We start from the raw sequence: 8,778 nt of genomic DNA, 5'->3' as shown, positions 1-8,778 counted from the left end.
AGGCAGTGTTCCAGATGAGATGTGGTTGGAGGAACTTCGTGGGTTGACTGCACTTCGGGGTCAGCATGGTTTGGTCCTCAACTTTGCAGATTCAGGAACTTGATCTTTTTGGTTCACTGGGAGCTATCACTCATTGCAAAGTAGATTCACCCATACCAGTGGCAAGAGAATAAGGACAAAACCAGAGTGGCAATGTATTAATTTACTGGAAGGGATAAGCCTTTTGTGTCAGGGACGGGCTAGATGCTCGCCAATCCTGCAACTTCTCCATGGACACGTAGGGAGACTGTATGACTCAGCCTCACCTGCCCATAGATGGAACCGTGTGATTTAATGCTAGCTAACAGAATGTCGGCAGAAGTGACATATGCCACTTCCAGACCTGGCCGTAAAATGTCCCAAGTGCTGGAAGTGAAGGACTCTGCAACAGGAGACATACGATGGAGGATCCTGGACCTTTGAGTCACCACCAGGAGAGATGCCTGACCAACAATGGACTGTGATGTGGGCAAGAAGTAAACTTGTATTATGTTAAAACATTGAGCTTTAAAGATTGTTTATTTCCTAAGATAGCATGAGTGTATCTTTCCAGGGAAAAATAACTTGTTTGCACTGTTCCGAACGCTCTCTTCCCATACGAAGATGCTCGTACAGGTACTTGTACGTGAGAAACCTTGTCCTCAGAGACTTGTTGGGTTAGCCGGAAGTGGACCAAAGCCATGAGAGGTATTTATTTAAAAGCTGTGGTACATCTTAGGCTAGCATTTCTGCTGTAGCTTAGGAGATACTGGAAAGGAACTAATGGAAGTAAGGGGGAGGGAGGCATTAAAATGGTCATTCTCCAAGCATAGGCTACTTACTTCCTAGTCACCTGTTCATCTTTTGTTTAGGGGTAGAGAAAGGAGTATGAGAACGGAGGAAAAAATAATGGTACCAATTCAGAAGTGTAGGGTGACGATGGAAGGGCCCAGATTAAAAAAAAAAAAAAAAACTGGGGGTGGGGGGTGGGGAGGGGCTAAGGGAGAAAGAATCCCAGGCAGGTTCCATGCCTACCACGGAGCCCAATGTGGGGCTCAATCATATGACCCTGGGGCCATGACCTGAGCCAAAATCAAGAGTTGGACACTTAACCAACTGAGCCCCCTTCATGCAGTTTCATGCCAGGAATGAGAAGACTCTGGGCTGGCCAGGAGGGAATTAATTGGCCCACGCTGTGGGTCAGGTAGGCACAAGTTAAGTTCCAAGTGGACATCTTGCCTAATCCACATCTTCACTCGGGCATCTTCCACTTGGAGGCATTCCAAACATAGCAGGACCAAAGTTCTTCCCCAAGCCCACCCCATCTCTATCAGTGTCCGTTCTCTTTTCCCCATTTCTCAGGCCAGAAGCCGTAGTCTTAACTGTCCTCTTTCTCTCATGCTCCACTATTAATCCGTTAGCAGATTCTGTGTGCTTCACCTTCGACATCCACGGAGAGATCAGCGACCTCTTACCATCAGGCTGTTACCACCCTGTATCCAACTGTCACCACATCTTGCCTACATTATTGCAAAGGCCTTCTAACTCATCTCCTTGCATCCATCCTTGCTCCCCTCATGTTTGTTTTTCCTACATTCATCAGGTTTTTCTTTAAAAATGGAAAGGAAAGCAGATAATGTTGCTTGAACTCTCCAAATGCTTGCCATCTTGATGAAAATAAAATTTAAAGTTCTTATCGTGGTCTACCAGGCCTATGCGATCTGGGCCCCCACCTCCTCTCTGATCTCATCATGCCGTTCCCTCTAGCAGATACTGCCAGTGCCCTGCCCACATCCCCAGGGTGGCCCAGAGGTTACTGCAGACACTGTCTTGTGCTCCAGTGGCCTTCTTACATCTGCCTGGAGGTACTGTATGGCCTCAGGAGCAGGTTCCAGAAGCCATCTTCGTCAGTGAGACAGGAATTGGATACATACTCAGCTTGCTGACTGCTCACTGCGGTAGCTCTGAAGCATATTCCTTACAGTCCCAGAGGTCCCTAGCAGGGGTGAATCTCAGTAGCCCACAGTGGTAACCCACTCATTCATGTCCTGTTTATTGGCTTGCCTTTCTTCCCTCGTTCACTTCCCCATTCTCTCTTAGTGCTTCATCAGATCACCTCCAGAATAAACCACTTGACCCATATTTTTGTCTCAGGGAGTTTGCAGACTAAGGCACCTCTCAGTCTATTCTGGGCATGCCAGCTTCCTGTTTCTAGAACGCACCAAACACCCCACCACCTCAGAGCCTTAATATCTTCCGTTTCCTCTGCCTGAAATACTCTTCCTCTTCTGTCCTTCAGGTCTCTGTTCAAATATAATTTTCATCTATTTATCATGTAGGAACCCTGACCCCCATGAGTCGGTCTCTGTCCCCTCTCTCTCTGCCTTATTTCTCTTCTTTATTTCTTCATCACCGAAGGCAAACAGACCCATTGCCTATTGATGTGTTTATTGACTGTCTCACTCAGGCCACAGATAATCTTCATGAGAAGAGGGACTTAGTCTGTTTTGTTCTGTTCTTTTCCCTGAAAACGAGGAAGAGAGTTAATTTCACAAGTATCTGTGCTTTCTGACTTTTGTTTTAAGAAGTATTTTAGATCCTAATTATAGCATCGTTCACGATTTTTTTTAATTTAGAAAGTTCATTTTTTTTCCCCAAAAAATAGCAGACTTGAACAGATTGACGCTAATGAATAAGCATGACAGAAAATGTACAAGTCGCTCCCTAACCTGTTCTGTTGGGTTTGAGGAGTCCACCTGAGAGCTCTTTTCATCATGATCTCTTGCTTTCCTTGGTGGCCTGTTCCTGTGGGGGTGATCTGGGTCTCGCCTCCATTTCACGCCATCCTCCGGCCCCCATTTAAGCATCGCCTCTCAGAGAATCTGTCCCTGACTCCCGTCTAAAGTCGGAAGCCCCTGCCCGGTGATTCTCTTTCATGGCGTGGTGTCATTTTCCTTTGTGGCACTTTTCATTACCTGTTGTCACATCATATTTATTTCTTGCCATTCTCTTGGTTGCTGCCTTCCTCGAGTGTAAGCTCTCTGAGGGCAGGGCCCACGTCCGCTTTGTCCCAGTGGCACGCAGAGTGCCTGGCACACAGTAGACCCTCCTGAAAGATTCAATGGATGCAGCAATGAAAGAGCACGTGGAGGAAGGAAGAGCAGAACCGAGGAGCTGGGCAGTGACCGGCTCAAGGTGGGATAACCGGTCGAATGCAGGACCCACGACTCCCGACTCCCGCTCTGAGCCCTCCCCCAAACCCTCCCTCTCCTCTCCTTTCACCAAAGTTGTTAGTCACCTCACTGACAGGCAGGGTCATCTAAGAAAGTAGAAAGAGGAAAAGAAAAATGAGGCACGGGAGGGTAGAGTGGAGAATCTAGGCTCTTTTAACAGCCACTATTCCTTATTTCTTGCTAAAGTATTGGCACCTTTAAAAGCTTTGGCTGTCCTCCCCAACCTCCCCACTCAATCACAAACCACAGTGCCGAGAGAAAATAAAGGGGGGAAATCAATGTGCTAAATCTTCGCTGGGCTCAGTAGCAACTCCCCCTGTGCTTTCCTCTGCTGCCCATACAGCTAAACATTCTGTGCCTCTCTCTGCACGTGACTCCAAGTTCAAGTGGGGGTGAGGTGGGGAACTTGCACATTAAAAATGTTTAAAAATCGTGTCTGAGTGGTAGATGGTTGAGTTGAGAATGGAATCATATTTTGAAAATATTAAAAATGACTTATTTTTGTTTCTCCTTTAAACCTTATTACTTTCAGATTTATTTCCGACCCCAAGTCTGAAAGTGTTTACTGCCCCGGGGAGGGAGAAGGTGGGAAGAAATAAGGGGCAACTGATACCTTTGGGCATTAAATCTCTCTTAATCAAGAGCTTGGACTTGGAAGCTAGGCACTGCAGAAAGACAATAGGGATTTCTAAATTCTCAAACTCCTCCTCTGATATATGGAGAGCCATGCCTAATTGGTAGATGGGTAGGTTTTAGAAAAGGAATGTCCACATCAGAGAGAAGACCTATCCAGTGGATGCTTAAAAGGAGGGTATGGAGGGCCAGAAGAGATTGAGCTAGGACCTGAGGTCATATAGGTTCTTGTCACCCCTTCTTAGGGACAGGACCCTGATGTGTGCGTGTGCATGCATATGCGCTTGTGTGCGTGTATATATATGTGTGTAGGTGGAGGACGCGGAGAGAAACAGTAGAGAAACAGGTAGTTATGGGGGAACCTGAGAATATTAAAGTGAAGGGCTTTTGTCGCCAGGGCCTGTGGCACAGGTGCCTGGGCACAACTTAGAGGACACTGTCAGTTCCCAGCTGAAATCCCATCTATGCAAGATGACAAAAGAGCAGTTGCCAGGCATTGGCTGAGGAGGTAGCCAGATGAAGGGGTCAGAGGCAGTACTCTGGCCCCCCATGGCCAGACCAGGAAGAGCACAGCATCTGGGGTTTTCACCTCGCTGAGAAAAAGGAAGGGAGAGTGCTGGGGGCACACAGAGCTGGGGGTTGGAGGACGACATGGCCATGGCAGGACATTGAGACTAGGCAAATGGCTGTCACTGGACTCTTTCTAAGTCCCCTTTGCAGATTCCTCTTTATCTCTAAACTCTGGCATTCTTTCTGTTCTCAACTCCCTCAGTGATGCTGTCCAATGTCATGGCTTTAAGCATTTTTGTACACTACAGACCTCAACTATGTGTGTCCAGTCCTAGCTCTTCCTTGAGCCATTGTTAAGTCCCGCTGGTGCTACTATTCTGCTCTCCAGCACCCTCAACCCTCCTCACCAGGGGTTTTGCAGTCACCCCCTAACTCACCCGCCTTACCCACTCTTGCTTCCCGTCTGCTCTGCACACGACAGCCACGGGTGCAGCTCTAAACATGTAAGCTGCTTCCCTGTTCCAGATCCTCCAAAGGCTTCTCATCTCATTCAGGGTAAAAGCAAAACTCTTTACCACTGTCCACCAGATGCACCATGATTGGGCTGCCTGTGCATTTAGTCCAGCCATCCAGGATGCCCTACACTTCTCCAATACATGATGCCCACCCTTGCCTTCCCAGAATTGGCCCCTCGCTGTCTCCAGGACTCTGCTTCTAAAATCATCTTATTAATAAGGCCTTCCCTTTATGGGATAACAACTGCCCCGCCTGCACAATTTCCTTTCGCCTGCCTCTGACCCTCCATATCCCTATCTTCCTGACACAGCACATATTATGTCCATTTATTATCTGCCACATATCTGGCAGAATGTAAGGTCCAGAAGGCCAGTGGGCAAAAAGCTTTCTTTTGTTCATTGTTGTATATCCAGCACCTGGAGCACCGCCTGGAACATAGTAGGTGCTTGATCAATATTTTTTGAGTGAAATGACTCAACTGAAGGTTCCAGTTTCCTGCCCCCCCACCAATTTGTTACCATAAGGCTCTGAATACTGGCTACCTTCCCACACACCATCCTTTAAGGGAACTGGGTTTGAAGGACATCTGAACAACTGAGCTTTATACCACAAAGAGGCTAGGTGATATATTTTAAAAGGTCACTTAAAGCAAAGTAGTTTGTGAAATACACACTGATAATGTTTTAGTTTTGTTTCTCTTCATAGTTACCCATTGGGATGAGGGACTGATAACATAGAGCAGATCAGTTACAGGAAAGGGAAAATCACATCTGAGTGAACTGTAGAAACAAGCTTCCTTCTGCACATATGCATCTCTGTGGCTCCTGACGTGAGTTCAAGGGTGCATGTGACCAACCTGCTGTTGTGTGTGATGCTACAGAGGGTGCATGAGGCAAAATACCCATCTTAGAAAGCTAGCCAGCTTGGTCTGGCTGTGGTACATATGATGTGGTTGGAGACATCCTTATGAAAGCATGTGACTGGGTTCAATGACATATACCCACAACATCTTTGAACAAGTTGGCCTGGAGGAGGTTTCACGCCCCCTTGGAGATGGGTTGTAGGGGGTGCAGCTGGGAAGACGTGGCAGCCAATGGCAGATCTCAGTTACTTGACCGAATGGGCCAGACTTGGAGCAGGTGAGGAGAGGTGTGACTTCCCAGAACTCACTTGTGTCCCTCACTTGGGAGGCGTTCCTCAAGACAACTGTTCCAAGAAAGTCTTCAGTATCCATCATAGGGGTTGAATCGGGAACCACTGGTTGCTGTAATAGAAGGAGAAGAAGAGTTCATTTGAAGTGTCCCGGGAAAGGAATCCATGCCCTGGCATGCATATCTGGGTCATGTAGGAATCTTAGCCAACAGAAGCTTTATTGCTGCTACCAATGTTTGTGACGGGATGTCTAGACATGGCTGTTGTGACACGTGGTGGCTGTCTTCTGTCTGCTTTTGTCACTAAGGTATTGTTGCTCTTTGACCAACAAATGTGGTTTGCATACTAAACCTGTCCCTTACACCCCATGGTGGGCACTGCCTTCAAGGAGCTGACTTTCCACTCAGCACCGCACTTGCTCTCACGAGGGGATGTGAACTGTACAAGCCTGGCCTCTCCCACAGATCTCTGCTAAGGGGGAATAGTACCGCGTGGTTCCTTATTGGGGATCCATTACCGACTAACCAATTATCCCCAACACTTAGTGATTTAAAACAGCAAACATCTATTATGTCATGATTCTTGCTGGTCAGGGCTCTGGGAGTGGTTTAGCTGATGCCTCTGGCACAATGGCCCCTGAAGGCTGCAGTCTTACCTGAAAGCTCAGAGGGCCACTTGGAAACTCACTGGTGTAGCCATTCCTAGGCGCCATAGATCACATGCTTCTAAGCTCCACCATATGGACTTTTCCACAGGGCTGCCCCATGACAGATGAGAACAATAGGTAAAAAATATTTAATAAGGAGGGGAACCATTTTCTTAAACCTTTTTATCAACACAGATGTGAAAAGCATGCAAATCTTACCTGTATAGCTCAAGGAATTTTCATAAAATGAACACACTCGTGTAACCACCCAGATCAAGAATGAGAACATGACCTAGAAGCATCCAGAAGTGTCCAGAAGCATCCAGAAGGCCCAGTCCTTCACTGTCATTACCTTTCCTCTTCTTCCTTAAATCTAATCACTGCCTTGACTTCTAGCACGGTTTGCCTATTGTTGTTTTTTCTCTTTTTTTAGCTTTATTGAGGTATAATTGGCAAGTTTGCCTGTTTTTAAACTGCATAAATGGAATCCTGCCATATGCTTTATTTTGTGTCTGGCTTCTTGATTAACATTATGTGAGGTCCATTTAAGCTGTAGCATGAAGTTGTGACTCATTTATTTCATTGCTGTAAAGGATTCTGTTTTATGAACATACCGCAATATACAATATATAACAATCCATTCTACTGTGGATGTACATTTGGAGTATTTCCAGCTTTTGGCCAATAAAGACAACACAGCTCTAAACATCCTTATACGTGTCTTTTGATGTACACATGCGTGCATGGCTGTTGGCCATTGTGGTAGGCAGAATAATAGTCCCCCAAAGATGTCTACATCTGGATCCCCAGAACCTATGAATATGTTACATTTCATGGCAAAGGGGAAGTAAGGTGGCAAATGAAAGTAAATTTGCTAATCAGCTTGAGACAGGAAGATGATAATCCTCGAAGACCTGGCTGGGCCCAATGTAATCACGAGCCCTTAAATGGGGAAGTGGGGGCAGAAGAGGTCAGAGTGATACATGTGAGAATTCACCCACTGTTGCTGGATTTGGGACCGTCCACCAAGGACTATGGGCAGCCTCTGGATGCTGACATAATCAAGGATTCTTCCCTAGAGTCTCCAGAAAGAACACAGCCTTGCTGAAACCTTGATTTTAGCCCAGGAGAGCCTTTTCAAACTTCTGAACTGCAGAACTATAAGATAAGCCATTTTTAAAAAAGTATTTAAAGGGTTTTTTTGCACTTCAAAGGGAATAGGTTGACGACCATTCCCTCAACCACAGCCTTGGAAATAAGAGGCATTGAATACTATGATTCTCATCTGATCTCTTGCTCCTACAGATTAATTAGCATTGGGGAGGGGAAAATCCCTCCGAGTCGCTCAGAAACAAGCCCCGCCTCTGTGGTGCAGGTCACTGCTACCTAGTGACTCTTACCTCTACAACATCATACATCTGTCAGACACTTAGCAAGCAGCGTATGCCTCCCACTTGCACATCAACTAAAATTCACCAGGAATTCTCTTCTGCTCCACCATGGGTTAGCTAACTGCAATGACACATCGTGAGCAGAGCAAATGCAACCCACAGACAGGCAGCGACACTGAATGCAAAAGATAGAAGCCGACCATAATATCATGGCAACTCCCCTATTACTATTATTTTCTGTGGTTTCAAATCACATGATGGCATTTTTTTTTTCATGTGATGGAATTTTTAGATCTCATTCGATTGAAAGAGAAAAAAAAACACCACTGCTAGGATTTGCTAAGTATCTCCTTGTTGGGGGGAGAAGGTGAGAACTTCTAACCTGATGGACTTCATGAGAACGCGTGGCCCCAAGAGAAATTAGGAAGAGGTTGGCCCCTGATGCTGGGAGAGTTTAGCCATGTGCTCAGCCCACCTCCTGCTGAGTGTCTCTCAAGCAACAGACAGTCCCTTGCTGGCTCTGGAATATTGGTGCAGACCCGGCAGAGGGAGGTGGGAGAGGGTCATTGCTTTTTATTATTAAAATCGTAATAATATGGGATTAGCCCATATTATTGGCTAATAATAATGTTGTATGGGAATAGCCCTGTGCTTAACTCACTGAAACTATGCTGTGTGT

The sequence above is a fragment of the Neofelis nebulosa genome, chromosome 4, assembly GCF_028018385.1.
Source record: "Neofelis nebulosa isolate mNeoNeb1 chromosome 4, mNeoNeb1.pri, whole genome shotgun sequence".
NCBI classification, from domain to species: domain Eukaryota; kingdom Metazoa; phylum Chordata; class Mammalia; order Carnivora; family Felidae; genus Neofelis; species Neofelis nebulosa.
Note: the sequence above shows the minus strand (reverse complement) of the source record.